This window comes from Amia ocellicauda, unplaced genomic scaffold, assembly GCF_036373705.1.
Source record: "Amia ocellicauda isolate fAmiCal2 unplaced genomic scaffold, fAmiCal2.hap1 HAP1_SCAFFOLD_26, whole genome shotgun sequence".
In the NCBI taxonomy this organism is placed as follows: domain Eukaryota; kingdom Metazoa; phylum Chordata; class Actinopteri; order Amiiformes; family Amiidae; genus Amia; species Amia ocellicauda.
Genome location: NW_027102823.1, coordinates 611,232 through 625,064, shown reverse-complemented (window position 1 = coordinate 625,064; position 13,833 = coordinate 611,232). Strand labels below are relative to the sequence as shown.

The window sequence follows — 13,833 nt, the reverse complement described above, 5'->3', positions numbered from 1 at the left end:
CCCTCCATTTTTCTTTTTTCTTTTTTTTTTTTGCTGGAAGGTCCGTCAATACCCGCCAGCCTTTAAGAGACATCATGCAGCCAAGCCTCTTGGTTTGCGGCCACACCGTCCTGAACGCGCCCGATCTCATCAGATCTCGGAAGCAAAACGGGGCAGGGCCTGCTCAGTACTTGGATGGGTGACCTCCTGGAAATACCAGGTGCTGCAAGCTCATTTCGACTCCTGGGTAACTTCATCGTTGCTCTTAATACTCTCTTTATGTCTGGAGGAGATATAATTGAAAAATTGTACACGTACCCGGTTACTTTCAATACCCTTTGCTGCACTGATATGTTTACCTAAATTTTTCTTTTTTTTTTTTTTTTTTGCTGGAAGTTCCGTCAATACCCTCCAGCCTTTAAGAGACATCATGCAGCCAGGCCTCTCGGCTTGCGGCCCCTCCGTCCTGAACGCGTCAGATCTCGGAAACTAAACGGGGCAGGGCCTGGTCAGTACTTGGATGGGTGACCTCCTGGAAATTTCAGGTGCTGCAAGGTTTTTATGTCTCCTGGGTAACTTCCTCGTAGCTCTTAATACTCTCTTTCTGTCTGGAGGAGATATAATTGAAGTATTGTACACGTACCCGGCTACTTTCAACACCGTTTGCTGCACTGATATTTTTCCCTCCATTTTTCTTTTTTTTTTTGCTGGAAGTTCCGTCAATACCTGCCAGCCTTTAAGAGACATCATGCAGCCCTGCCACTTGGCTTGCGGCCACACCATCCTGAACGCGCCCGATCTGGTCAGATCTCGTAAAGCTAAACGGGGCAGGGCCTGGTCAGTACTTGGATGGGTGACCTCCTGGAAATACCAGGTGCTGCAGGCTTTTTTCGTTACCTGGGTTACTTCATCGTAGCTCTTAATACTCTCTTTCAGTCTGCAGGAGATATAATTGAAGTGTTGTACACGTACCCGGCTACTTTCAACAACTATTGCTGCACTGATATTTTTCCCTCCATTTTTCTTTTTTCTTTTTTATTTTGCTGGAAGTTCCGTCAATACCCTCCAGCCTTTATGAGACATCATGCAGCCAGGCCTCTTGGCTTATGGCAACACCGTCCTGAACGTGCCCGATCTCGTCAGATCTCGTAAGCTAAACGGAGCAGGGCCTGGTCAGTACTTGGATGGGTGACCTCCTGGAAATACCAGGTGCTGCAAGCTTTTTCGTCTCCTGGGTAACTTCATCGTAGCTCTTAATACTCTCTTTCTGTATGGAGAAGATATAATTGAAGTATTGTACACGTTCCCGGCTACTTTCAACACCCTTTCCTGAAATAATATTTTTCCCTTCATTTTTCTATTTTTTTTTTTTTTTTTTTTTGCTGGAAGTTCCGTCAATACCCGCCAGCCTTTAAGAGACATCATGCAGCCAGGCTTTTTGGCTTCAGCCACACCGTCCTGAATGCGCCCGATCTCGTCACATCTCGGATGCTAAACGGGGCAGGGCCTGGTCAGTACTTGGATGGGAGACCTCCTGGAAATACCAGTTGCTGCAAGCTTTTTATGTGTCCTGGGTAACTTCATCGTAGCTCTAAATACTCTCTTTCTGTCTGGAGGAGATATAATTGAGGAATTGTACACGTACCCGGCTACTTTCAACACCCTTTGCTGTACTGATATTTTTCCCTCCATTTTTCTTTTTTTTTGCTGGATGTTCTTTCAATACCCGCCAGCCTTTAAGAGACATCATGCAGCCAGGCCTCTTGGCTTGCGGCCACACCGTCCTGAACGCGCCCGATCTCGTCAGATCTCGGATGCTAAACGGGGCAGGGCCTGGTCAGTACTTGGATAGGTGACCTTCTGGAAATACCAGGTGCTGCAAGCTTTTTATGTCTCCTGGGTAACTTCATCGTAGCTCTAAATACTCTCTTTCTGTCTGGAGGAGATATAATTGAAGAATTGTACACGTACCCGGCTACTTTCAACACCCTTTGCTGTACTGATATTTTTCCCTCCATTTTTCTGTTTTTTTGCTGGATTTTCTTTCAATACCTGCCAGCCTTTATGAGACATCATGCAGCCAGGCCTCTTGGCTTGCGGCCACACCGTCCTGAACGTGCCCCATCTCATCAGATCTTGGAAGGTAAACGGGGCAGGGCCTGGTCAGTAAATGAATGGGAGACCTCCTGGAAATACCAGATGCTGCAAGCTTTTTACGTCTCCTGGGTAACTTCATCACCGCTCTTAATACTCTCTTTCTGTCTGGAGGAGATATAACTGAAGAATTGTACACGTACTCGGCTACTTTCAACACCCTTTGCTGCACTGATATTTTTCCCTCCATTTTTCTTTTTTTTTTTTTTTGCTGGAAGTTCCGTCAATACCCACCAGCCTTTAAGAGACATCATGCAGCCAGGCCTCTCGGCTTGCGGACACACCGCCCTGAACGTGCCCGATCTCGACAGATCTCGGAAGTTAAACGGGGCAGGGCCTGGTCAGTACTTGGATGGGAGAACTCCTGGAGATACCAGGTGCTGCAAGCTTTTTACGTCTCCTGGGTAACTTCATCGTAGCTCTTAATACTCTCTTTCTGTCTGGAGGAGATATAATTGAAGAATTGTACACGTACCCCGCTACTTACAACACCCTTTGCTGCACTGATATTGTTCCCTCCATTTTTTTTTTTTTTTTTTTGCTGGAAGTTCCGTCAATACCCGCCAGCCTTTAAGCAACATCATGCAGCCAGGCCTCTCTGCTTTTGGCCACACCATCCTGAACGCGCCCGATCTTGTCAGATCTCGGAAGTTAAACGGGGCAGGCGACCGATTGTCATTTCTCACTACTTCTTTCTTAGCAGACGCCCTCTTCCTGTGCGACTTGCCAAGGCACAAGAGATTTTTATAATGGTGCAATTCAGAATCAAATTACCCACCAAGGCTTAGTACCAATGACGTGTTCAAGACGTTACACAGGTGCAGTGGAGAAATCTACAGGTCACGCACGTCCTGCAGCCCACATTGTGAGCTTATCATTGCAGACCAGGTATGGAGTCATCTTTAATGGCTCAGGGGAGGGGGGCTGTAAGGGAACATCAAGATACGATACGATACGATACGATACGATACGATATGATACGATACACCTCACCTCACTAGCGCAGCCCTGGCCGCTCCGCCTGGCGGCTGGCAGGGGGGAAGCATCTCTGCCCACTACTTCGGCGTCTCGGGGATTGTAGTGGATTTCTGCTCCGTTTTCCAATGACACTTGGGATTCCGGTTGATTGATTACCTCTCCAGATTTGCACATTCCCCCAGCATGCCTCTGCCCAGCATGGGGATGGGGTGAAGTGTCCCTGTCTGCCATGGTGGCACGGACGTTTGGTGAAAGAGAGGCGCTAGAGTCTCTCCAGGGAAGGCCCCCGGCCTCACCGCCAACGAGCAGGGAGTGGGACACACTTCCCGGCCCCAAACCGCGAGTCGCCTGGCTCCCCCGGCCCACCTGGGTACAAAGGCGGGTGCTCTCTAACCCAGCCCTTGTGTTCGCGACGGCAATACGTATAATAAAATTGGAACGATACAGAGAAGATTAGCATGGCCCCTGTGCAAGGATGACACGCAAATTCGTGAAGCGTTCCATATCTTGGTCAGTTTCTCCGCAGCGCGCCGGTTCCCCTTATCCTTGCGGGCATCTGGTGCTTGCGTCGCGGGCAGTTTCTCACACCACGGGTATCTCTCCCTCTCGCGCCCGTGCTCGGTGGTGTCGAGTCCTCTCGCACTCCTGCGTCACAGCGGATCTCTCGACCCCATTCGGCGCAAGCGAATTTTCCCTCCGTTTTTGTTCTTTCCACTGCTAGCGCTGCCTTTGTGAAGGCGGATGGTGCTTGTGAGAAGTCAACAGCGTGTCCACCGAAAAGGGTGTCTGAATCCTGTTTTGGATCCGGAAGGGTTGATAACAAACCAAAACGGTTACAATATGATACTGCTTAGATTAACTGTGGATATGTATTGTGATCGTGCTCGGATCAGGTGTGCGTTCAGTCCGCACACAACGCATGTCGGTCGCGAAACGTCTAATCAAATCGAATAAAACGGCGGGGATAGCATGTTTGATCCGTGTGCTATTTTTTTTCAACAATTGTAATGCCCTTTGTAATGTTCAACCACTTCGTTGAATAGAGCTTGTTATAGGAAATTGTGAACTGAACCTATTTTGCTGTGAATTTATATTTAGTGCAAATAGTTTATTGTGTCTGGTCTTGGTCTGACTGCACAAAATAAATGATTTGTATCAAGTAATTATTTAGTTTGTCTGTGTACTTTTTTACCTAACCACTAAAGGCCACTCCTTGCACTTCACACATTTGCCCTTTTAATTACTCCCTTACTGACATACTTTAACATGCAATGTGGGTGTGATAATAGTTTTAGCAGCCTGTTGCCATTCAGGTGAGACAATACCTAGTAATTCCTTTTTTTTTTCATGTTGGTGCGCCACGAAGGTTTTTGGTCTCTACAAAGTGTGCCGTGGCATTACAACGCTTGGGAACCACTGGCTTGGCTTGTTGCGCATCCAGGTATGCACTCAGATTACGATCGGCACGATGATTGTCGTTCTCAGGAGAATTGTGTTTCTTTGCTGATCACGTTCTCTGTCGCTTTTTACACAGTTCTTACAAGTGGCACATTGGGGATGAGGAGCAGTGCATGCTGACACGCATAGCTGTGGACTTCTGCATGGCATGGGGCCACAGGTCATTCCAAGTATTTCAAGACGCCAGCAAATATGTGGACACGTTGTGTAGGTTGTGTTGGCCCAACCCTCACAGATTGAGCCAAGTCAAGTAGAGATGCATGTTGTCCTGTTCTAAAGTGACACGTCGTCAACGGCAAAAACATCTCTCAGAGTTCCTGGCTTGACTTGCCTCTGGAAGACAACACTTGCCCAGGCTGGATATTTGCCGAAAGAAGCAAAGAGGACTAGACAACTTGCCTAGACGCAACTGCATATTTTATTGTCACCTGGAAGGCCATCCAGGCTTTTCACCATCATGGCCCTTGGTCAACAAGGCGCCCGAACAGGGACTCGAACCCTGGACCCTCAGATTAAAAGTATTATGCTCTACCGGCTGAGCTACCCGGGCTTCAGTGAAGTGCTTCACAATGTGTTGGCTTCATGATTGTTCCAGACCGCTTTCTGGCCGGTTTAGAAAACTGGGCTCAGGGTGACAAGGGTCACATGCATATGAGATGTTTGGGCAATGCGAGTTCTCCACAACAAATCCGAATTTCCGGGGTTTTCTCCTTGTCCTCATGCAATTCCAATGGCTTGACATTTGGGAGCTCGTCCAAAACCGATGTCAAACCATAATCACGCCTTCCTTCGAGCCGGAATTGAACCAGCGACCTAAGGATGCCTGCTGCCTGAAACCTACAGTCCTCCGCTCTACCAACTGAGCTATCGAAGGTAAGCTTCTCACCGTCTTCGCCTGGCAGTCTCAGTGGCAGTGCAAAGCCAAGAAGCACCGTGACTTGGCTCAGTGGTTTTCAACCCGTGTGCCGTGAGGACTACCCAATTGTGTCGTGAGATTTTTATCCCCTGAAAAATATTATGTCATTTTGTTTGGTCAACTTCATAAATCTTGTATCAAATCAAACTTATTCAAATGTGTGAAAATATTACATTTATACATCACCTGTAGAAAGCGTTTCATAACTGAAATGTTGTGTTTGCCGGACTGAACGCACACCTACACTGAGTTGCAGTGCTATCAGTTGTATCGTAAGGTACACTTATAAATTTCAATTTAAGAAGTGAATTTATAGTATCACCTTATCACGAATCCTGGAATCTTGTAGAACTCAATTTCTGTAATAATTAGACACAGACACCAATTCCAAAGATATAAATTGTTAAATTTATTCAAAAACATAAACTAAATGTAGCACTACACTAATTATACAAAAGGGAAAAGCTAATTAAAATTCAACTCTAGATCAACAAATCAAAGACAAATCACTTCCGTGACCAAATCAAAGACCATGGGATCGCATATGATAACACACAAATCGTTAAACAAAAAAGGTTATAAACACATTAACTACAATACCGGTTAGTAAGACGAAGGTGAGTCTCTCCTTAGTATTGTTAGTCAGACATTAAATAACTACGCAGGTTAGTATTTATGTCAGGTAACTTCTCGTTATATATATATATCAGTCTCATTTACGTTTAGGTGACGAGAAAGATCCTATCATTACTTGTTACCACAATTTCCCTTAACTGATTATTATTCAATGATCAAGGATAGGCAGGGCCACCAATAATCTAACGTCTATTGACTTGTGTCAATTTCAGACTAAACAGTTAAACAGGAATGAGAAGATATTTCTCGGGGTTGACAGATTTTATTTCTAAAATTATCAACAAAACAGTTTAATGTAACACACATTTATATTTAAGAAAACTAAATGATATTACACATTCTAGAGTTATGAATCACAGAATAACATTTCTAATTGATTTCTCAAATGTCATGAATCATGAACTCCAAACTGTTAAACTTATCTGAACTTCGTCGCAGAGAGGCCTCTCTGTCTTCGGGCTCAGATCACAGCACACGGCACATGGTCCGTGTGGTTTGGAACAAAGGCAGTGCGGTTCGGCTTTGTCCAAGAACTTCCACTCAGTCGATGCACCTGGATTTTGGGGTTTCGCGAAATTAGAGTCTTCTCCAAACAGATTTTCCACTGGTTTGAAGGCTCCAAGGTTGTGCACAAAATCTTCTTTGTAAGCAGGGTTCCACCGTAGTTACTTGAAGACAAAGTCTTTGAGGAAAGCAGGGCCCTGTTTGTTCCAAGGGTCAAGTTTCTTAAGACTCAAATAGCTATTTAAATGACTGAACACTTTCATATACATTCGACTTACTCAATTGTCCAGCTGTAAAACTCCACTGATCAGGTGGGCACAGGCGGACATGCACAGTCTGTAAAGTTCTTTCTTTAATAAAGTCCTTGAATAGAATTCTTCGTACGGCTCAATCTCCTTCTCCCAGTTTAACTCTTCTGTTGCCGGCAAAGACTTGGTTGGTTTCTGGTTCCGGTTCGGGCAACAGAGCTACAGCTTGAGCTGTGGCAGCGAGTTACTGGTTCAGGTGAGAGAGAAAGAGAGAGAGAGAGAGAGAGAGACTGTGCACTGTTCCTTATAGTCTGTCAGATCAATAGGTGATTGGTTCTTCAGTTCTTGAGATTGGATTTCGGTTTCAGCCCCCAGTGTCCTAATGGAGGGGGGCTTGATTTATGACTGATGTCAATCCATGCCATCTTTTGGAAATGCCGGTTGGCCCGGGTTCGTAGCTCTATGTCGGGATTTCGGCTCTCGTCCACTTCAAAGAGATTTTATCACCTACAGGCCCCTTTCTCCAGACATCTCATTGCAGGATTCAACCTATTTGGCCTCTTCTCGGTGCCATCCTCCCCAAAACTGTCACTTTGATGCAAACCAGTTCCAAGCTGATGAGCAAAGGAAATCTGATAACTTTGGGGGTGGAGAGGTCTTCTTTAGATCAGTGCTTCAGCTCAGAGCCCAAATGCTCTTATCAAAATACACCCAACATAACGCTACACAGTGGAACTGCAAGGCAATTGATTAAAGGGACAGATGGTGAATTCCTTTTTATCTTTACACTGTTGTTGGATGTCTCCTGTTCCTCTAAGTCTCATTTGGCTTTGGTTTCCCCCCTCTGTGTTGAATAATCGGGCTCTAAATAGCCCCGGCGTTTCTCCTGCAGTTCTTCGTTCTTTCCACTGCTAGCGCTGCCTTTGTGAAGGCAGATGGTGCTTGTGAGAAGTCAACAGCGTGTCCACCGAAAAGGGTGTCTGACTCCTGGTTTTGGATCCGGATGGGTTGATAACAGACCGAAACGGTTACAATATGATACTGCTTAGATTAACTGTGGATATGTATTGTGATCGTGCTCGGCTCAGGTGTGCGTTCAGTCTGCACACAAAACATTTCGGTCGCGAAACGTCTAATCAAATCGAATAAAACGGCGGGGATAGCATGTTTGATCCGTGTGCTATTGTATTTCAACAATTTTAATGCCCTTTGTAACGTTTAACCACTTCGTTAAATACAGCTTGTTATAGGATATTGTGAACTGAACCTATTTTGCTGTGAATGTATATTTACTGCGAATAGTTTATTGTGTCTGGTCTTGGTCTGTCTGCACTAAATAAATCATTTGTATCAAGGGATTATTTAGTTTGTCTGTGTACTTTTTTACCTAACCACTAAAGGCCACTCCTTGCACTTCACACATTTGCCCTTTTAATTACTCCCTTACTGACATACTTTAAAATGCAATGTGCGTGTGATAATAGTTTTAGCAGCCTGTTGCCATTCAGGTGAGACAATACCTAGTAAATCCTTTTTTTTTTTTTTCATGTTGGTGCGCCGCGAAGGTTTTTGGTCTCTGTCGCTTTTTACACAGTTCTTACAAGTGGCACATTGGGGATGAGGAGCAGAGCATGCTGACACGCATAGCTGTGGACTTCTGCATGGCATGGGGCCACAGGTCATTCCAAGTATTTCAAGACGCCTGCAAATGTGTGGACACGTTGTGTTGGCCCAACGCTCACAGATTGTGCCAAGTCAAGTAGAGATGCATGTTGTGCTGTTCTAAAGTGACACGTCGTCAACGGCAAAAACATCTCTCAGAGTTCCTGGCTTGACTTGCCTCTGGAAGACAACACTTGCCCAGGCTGGATATTTGCCAAAAGAAGCAAAGAGGACTAGACAACTTGCCTAGACGCAACTGCATATTTTATTGTCACCTGGAAGGCCATGCAGGCTTTTCACCATCATGGCCCTTGGTCAACAAGGCGCCCGAACAGGGACTCAAACCCTGGACCCTCAGATTAAAAGTCTGATGCTCTACCGGCTGAGCTACCCGGGCTTCAGTGAAGTGCTTCACAATGTGTTGGCTTCATGATTGTTCCAGACCGCTTTCTGGCCGGTTTAGAAAACTGGGCTCAGGGTGACAAGGGTCACATGCTTATGAATTGTTTGGGCAATGCGAGTTCTCCACAACAAATCCGAATTTCCGGGGTTTTCTCCTTGTCCTCATGCAATTCCAATGGCTTGACATTTGGGAGCTCGTCCAAAACCGATGTCAAACCATAATCACACCTTCCTTCGAGCCGGAATTGAACCAGCGACCTAAGGATGCCTGCTGCCTGAAACCTACAGTCCTCCGCTCTACCAACTGAGCTATCGAAGGTAAGCTTCTCACCGTCTTCGCCTGGCAGTCTCAGTGGCAGTGCAAAGCCAAAAAGCACCGTGGCTTGGCTCAGTGGTTTTCAACCCGTGTGCAGTAAGGACTACCCAATTGTGTCGTGAGATTTTTATCCCCTGAAAAATATTATGTCATTTTGTTTGGTCAACTTCATAAATCTTGTATCAAATCAAACTTATTCAAATGTGTGAAAATATTACATTTATACATCACCTGTAGAAAGCTTTTCATAACTGAAGTGTTGTGTTTGCCGGACTGAACGCACACCTACACTGAGTTGCAGTGCTATCAGTTGTATCGTAAGGTACACTTATAAATTTCAATTTAAGAAGTGAATTTATAGTATCACCTCATCACGAATCCTGGAATCTTGTAGAACTCAATTTCTGTAATAATTGGACACAGACACCAATTCCAAAGATATAAATTGTTAAATTTATTCAAAAACAAAGACTAAATGTAGCACTACACTAATTATACAAAAGGGAAAAGCTAATTAAAATTCAACTCTAGATCAACAAATCAAAGACAAATCACTTCCGTGACCAAATCAAAGACCATGGGATCGCATATGATAACACACAAATCGTTTAACAAAAAAGGTTATAAACACATTAACTACAATACCGGTTAGTAAGACGAAGGTGAGTCTCTCGTTAGTATTGTTAGTCAGACATTAAATAACTACGCAGGTTAGTATTTATGTCAGGTAACTTCTCGTTATATATATATATCAGTCTCATTTACGTTTAGGTGCCGAGAAAGATCCTATCATTACTTGTTACCACAATTTCCCTTAACTGATTATTATTTAATGATCAAGTATAGGCAGGGCCACCAATAATCTAACGTCTATTGACTTGTGTCAATTTCAGACTAAACAGTTAAACAGGAATGAGAAGATATTTCTCGGGGTTGACAGATTTTATTTCTAAAATTATCAACAAAACAGTTTAATGTAACACACATTTATATTTAAGAAAACTAAATGATATTACACATTCTAGAGTTATGAATCACAGAATAACATTTCTAATTGATTTCTCAAATGTCATGAATCATGAACTCCAAACTGTTAAACTTATCTGAACTTCGTCGCAGAGAGGCCTCTCTGTCTTCGGGCTCAGATCACAGCACACGGCACATGGTCCGTGTGGTTTGGAACAAAGGCAGTGCGGTTCGGCTTTGTCCAAGAACTTCCACTCAGTCGATGCACCTGGATTTTGGGGTTTCGCGAAATTAGAGTCTTTTCCAAACAGATTTTCCACTGGTTTGAAGGCTCCAAGGTTGTGCACAAAATCTTCTTTGTAAGCAGGGTTCCACCGTAGTTACTTGAAGACAAAGTCTTTGAGGAAAGCAGGGCCCTGTTTGTTCCAAGGGTCAAGTTTCTTAAGACTCAAATAGCTATTTAAATGACTGAACACTTTCATATACATTCGACTTACTCAATTGTCCAGCTGTAAAACTCCACTGATCAGGTGGGCACAGGCGGACATGCACAGTCTGTAAAGTTCTTTCTTTAATAAAGTCCTTTAATAGAATTCTTCGTACGGTTCAATCTCCTTCTCCCAGTTTAACTCTTCTGTTGCCGGCAAAGACTTGGTTGGTTTCTGGTTCCGGTTCGGGCAACAGAGCTACAGCTTGAGCTGTGGCAGCGAGTTACTGGTTCAGGTGAGAGAGAAAGAGAGAGAGAGAGAGAGAGAGACTGTGCACTGTTCCTTATAGTCTGTCAGATCTATAGGTGATTGGTTCTTGAGTTCTTGAGATTGAATTTCGGTTTCAGCCCCCAGTGTCCTAATGGAGGGGGGCTTGATTTATGACTGATGTCAATCCATGCCATCTTTTGGAAATGCCGGTTGGCCCGGGTTCGTAGCTCTATGTCGGGATTTCGGCTCTCGTCCACTTCAAAGAGTTTTTATCACCTACAGGCCCCTTTCTCCAGACATCTCATTGCAGGATTCAACCTATTTGGCCTCTTCTCGGTGCCATCCTCCCCAAAACTGTCACTTTGATGCAAACCAGTTCCAAGCTGATGAGCAAAGGAAATCTGATAACTTTGGGGGTGGAGAGGTCTTCTTTAGATCAGTGCTTCAGCTCAGAGCCCAAATGCTCTTATCAAAATACACCCAACATAACGCTACACAGTGGAACTGCAAGGCAATTGATTAAAGGGACAGATGGTGAATTCCTTTTTATCTTTACACTGTTGTTGGATGTCTCCTGTTCCTCTAAGTCTCATTTGGCTTTGGTTTCCCCCCTCTGTGTTGAATAATCGGGCTCTAAATAGCCCCGGCGTTTCTCCTGCAGTTCTTCGTTCTTTCCACTGCTAGCGCTGCCTTTGTGAAGGCAGATGGTGCTTGTGAGAAGTCAACAGCGTGTCCACCGAAAAGGGTGTCTGACTCCTGGTTTTGGATCCGGATGGGTTGATAACAGACCGAAACGGTTACAATATGATACTGCTTAGATTAACTGTGGATATGTATTGTGATCGTGCTCGGCTCAGGTGTGCGTTCAGTCTGCACACAAAACATTTCGGTCGCGAAACGTCTAATCAAATCGATTAAAACGGCGGGGATAGCATGTTTGATCCGTGTGCTATTGTTTTTCAACAATTGTAATGCCCTTTGTAACGTTTAACCACTTCGTTAAATACAGCTTGTTATAGGATATTGTGAACTGAACCTATTTTGCTGTGAATTTATATTTACTGCGAATAGTTTATTGTGTCTGGTCTTGGTCTGTCTGCACTAAATAAATGATTTGTATCAAGGGATTATTTAGTTTGTCTGTGTACTTTTTTACCTAACCACTAAAGGCCACTCCTTGCACTTCACACATTTGCCCTTTTAATTACTCCCTTACTGACATACTTTAACATGCAATGTGCGTGTGATAATAGTTTTAGCAGCCTGTTGCCATTCAGGTGAGACAATACCTAGTAAATCCTTTTTTTTTTTTTTCATGTTGGTGCGCTGCGAAGGTTTTTGGTCTCAGCAAAGTGTGCCGTGGCATTACAACGCTTGGGAACCACTGGCTTGGCTTGTTGGGCATCCACTGAGATTACGATCGGCACGATGATTGTCATTCTCAGGAGAATTGTGTTTCTTTGCTGATCACGTTCTCTGTCGCTTTTTACACAGTTCTTACAAGTGGCACATTGGGGATGAGGAGCAGAGCATGCTGACACGCATAGCTGTGGACTTCTGCATGGCATGGGGCCACAGGTCATTCCAAGTATTTCAAGACGCCTGCAAATGTGTGGACACGTTGTGTTGGCCCAACCCTCACAGATTGTGCCAAGTCAAGTAGAGATGCATGTTGTGCTGTTCTAAAGTGACACGTCGTCAACGGCAAAAACATCTCTCAGAGTTCCTGGCTTGACTTGCCTCTGGAAGACAACACTTGCCCAGGCTGGATATTTGCTGAAAGAAGCAAAGAGGACTAGACACCTTGCCTAGATGCAACTGCATATTGTCACCTGGAAGGCCATCCAGGCTTTTCACCATCATGGCCCTCAGTCAACAAGGCACACGAACAGGGACTTGAACCCTGGACCCTCAGATTAAAAGTCTGATGCTCTAACAGCTGAGCTACCTGGGCTTCAGTGAAGTGCATCACAATGTGTTGGCTTCATGATTTTTCCAGACCGCTTTCTGGCCAGTTTAGAAAACTGGGCTCAGGGTGACAAAGGTCACATGCATATGAGATGTTTGGGCAATGCGAGTTCTCCACAACAAATCCGAATTTCCTGTGTTTTCTCCTTGTACTCATGCAATTCCAATGGCTTGACCTTTGGGAGCTCGTCCAAAACCGATGTCAAACCATAATCACACCTTCCTTCGAGCCGGAATTGAACCAGCGACCTAAGGATGCCCGCTGCCTGAAACCTACAGTCCCCCGAGCTATCGAAGGTTAGCTACTCACCGTCTTCGCCTGGCAGTCTCAGTGGCAGTGCAAAGCCAAAAAGCACCGTGGCTTGGCTCAGTGGTTTTCAACCCGTGTGCAGTAAGGACTACCCAATTGTGTCGTGAGATTTTTATCCCCTGAAAAATATTATGTCATTTTGTTTGGTCAACTTCATAAATCTTGTATCAAATCAAACTTATTCAAATGTGTGAAAATATTACATTTATACATCACCTGTAGAAAGCTTTTCATAACTGAAGTGTTGTGTTTGCCGGACTGAACGCACACCTACACTGAGTTGCAGTGCTATCAGTTGTATCGTAAGGTACACTTATAAATTTCAATTTAAGAAGTGAATTTATAGTATCACCTTATCACGAATCCTGGAATCTTGTAGAACTCAATTTCTGTAATAATTGGACACAGACACCAATTCCAAAGATATAAATTGTTAAATTTATTCAAAAACAAAGACTAAATGTAGCACTACACTAATTATACAAAAGGGAAAAGCTAATTAAAATTCAACTCTAGATCAACAAATCAAAGACAAATCACTTCCGTGACCAAATCAAAGACCATGGGATCGCATATGATAACACACAAATCGTTAAACAAAAAAGGTTATAAACACATTAACTACAATACCGGTTAGT

General features: G+C 44.2%; 8 non-coding genes and 5 pseudogenes across 8 annotated transcripts; 8 read left to right on the top strand and 5 right to left on the bottom strand.

Annotated features, from left to right (window-relative positions):
* The first annotated feature begins 92 nt into the window (after positions 1-92).
* LOC136726937 (5S ribosomal RNA) lies at positions 93-211 on the top strand. The gene has a single exon (XR_010808312.1). It is a non-coding gene; the product is annotated as a 5S ribosomal RNA (ribosomal RNA).
* A 534-nt stretch (positions 212-745) lies between these two features.
* On the top strand, positions 746-865 carry LOC136727247 (uncharacterized; annotated as a pseudogene).
* A 216-nt stretch (positions 866-1,081) lies between these two features.
* On the top strand, positions 1,082-1,200 carry LOC136726534 (uncharacterized; annotated as a pseudogene).
* A 220-nt stretch (positions 1,201-1,420) lies between these two features.
* On the top strand, positions 1,421-1,538 carry LOC136726834 (uncharacterized; annotated as a pseudogene).
* A 207-nt stretch (positions 1,539-1,745) lies between these two features.
* LOC136726999 (5S ribosomal RNA) lies at positions 1,746-1,864 on the top strand. Its single transcript, XR_010808368.1, has one exon. It is a non-coding gene; the product is annotated as a 5S ribosomal RNA (ribosomal RNA).
* Positions 1,865-2,071: 207 nt separating this feature from the next.
* Positions 2,072-2,190, top strand: LOC136726657 (uncharacterized; annotated as a pseudogene).
* A 213-nt stretch (positions 2,191-2,403) lies between these two features.
* On the top strand, positions 2,404-2,522 carry LOC136726462 (uncharacterized; annotated as a pseudogene).
* A 992-nt stretch (positions 2,523-3,514) lies between these two features.
* Positions 3,515-3,621, top strand: LOC136726898 (U6 spliceosomal RNA). The gene has a single exon (XR_010808276.1). It is a non-coding gene; the product is annotated as a U6 spliceosomal RNA (small nuclear RNA).
* A 1,425-nt stretch (positions 3,622-5,046) lies between these two features.
* Positions 5,047-5,119, bottom strand: trnak-uuu (transfer RNA lysine (anticodon UUU)). Its single transcript has one exon. It is a non-coding gene; the product is annotated as a tRNA-Lys (tRNA).
* A 235-nt stretch (positions 5,120-5,354) lies between these two features.
* trnay-gua (transfer RNA tyrosine (anticodon GUA)) lies at positions 5,355-5,443 on the bottom strand. Its single transcript is given in 2 exon segments — positions 5,355-5,390; positions 5,407-5,443. It is a non-coding gene; the product is annotated as a tRNA-Tyr (tRNA).
* Positions 5,444-8,859: 3,416 nt separating this feature from the next.
* Positions 8,860-8,932, bottom strand: trnak-uuu (transfer RNA lysine (anticodon UUU)). The gene has a single exon. It is a non-coding gene; the product is annotated as a tRNA-Lys (tRNA).
* Positions 8,933-9,167: 235 nt separating this feature from the next.
* Positions 9,168-9,256, bottom strand: trnay-gua (transfer RNA tyrosine (anticodon GUA)). The gene is given in 2 exon segments: positions 9,168-9,203; positions 9,220-9,256. It is a non-coding gene; the product is annotated as a tRNA-Tyr (tRNA).
* Positions 9,257-12,798: 3,542 nt separating this feature from the next.
* On the bottom strand, positions 12,799-12,871 carry trnak-uuu (transfer RNA lysine (anticodon UUU)). Its single transcript has one exon. It is a non-coding gene; the product is annotated as a tRNA-Lys (tRNA).
* Between the last annotated feature and the right edge of the window lie 962 nt (positions 12,872-13,833).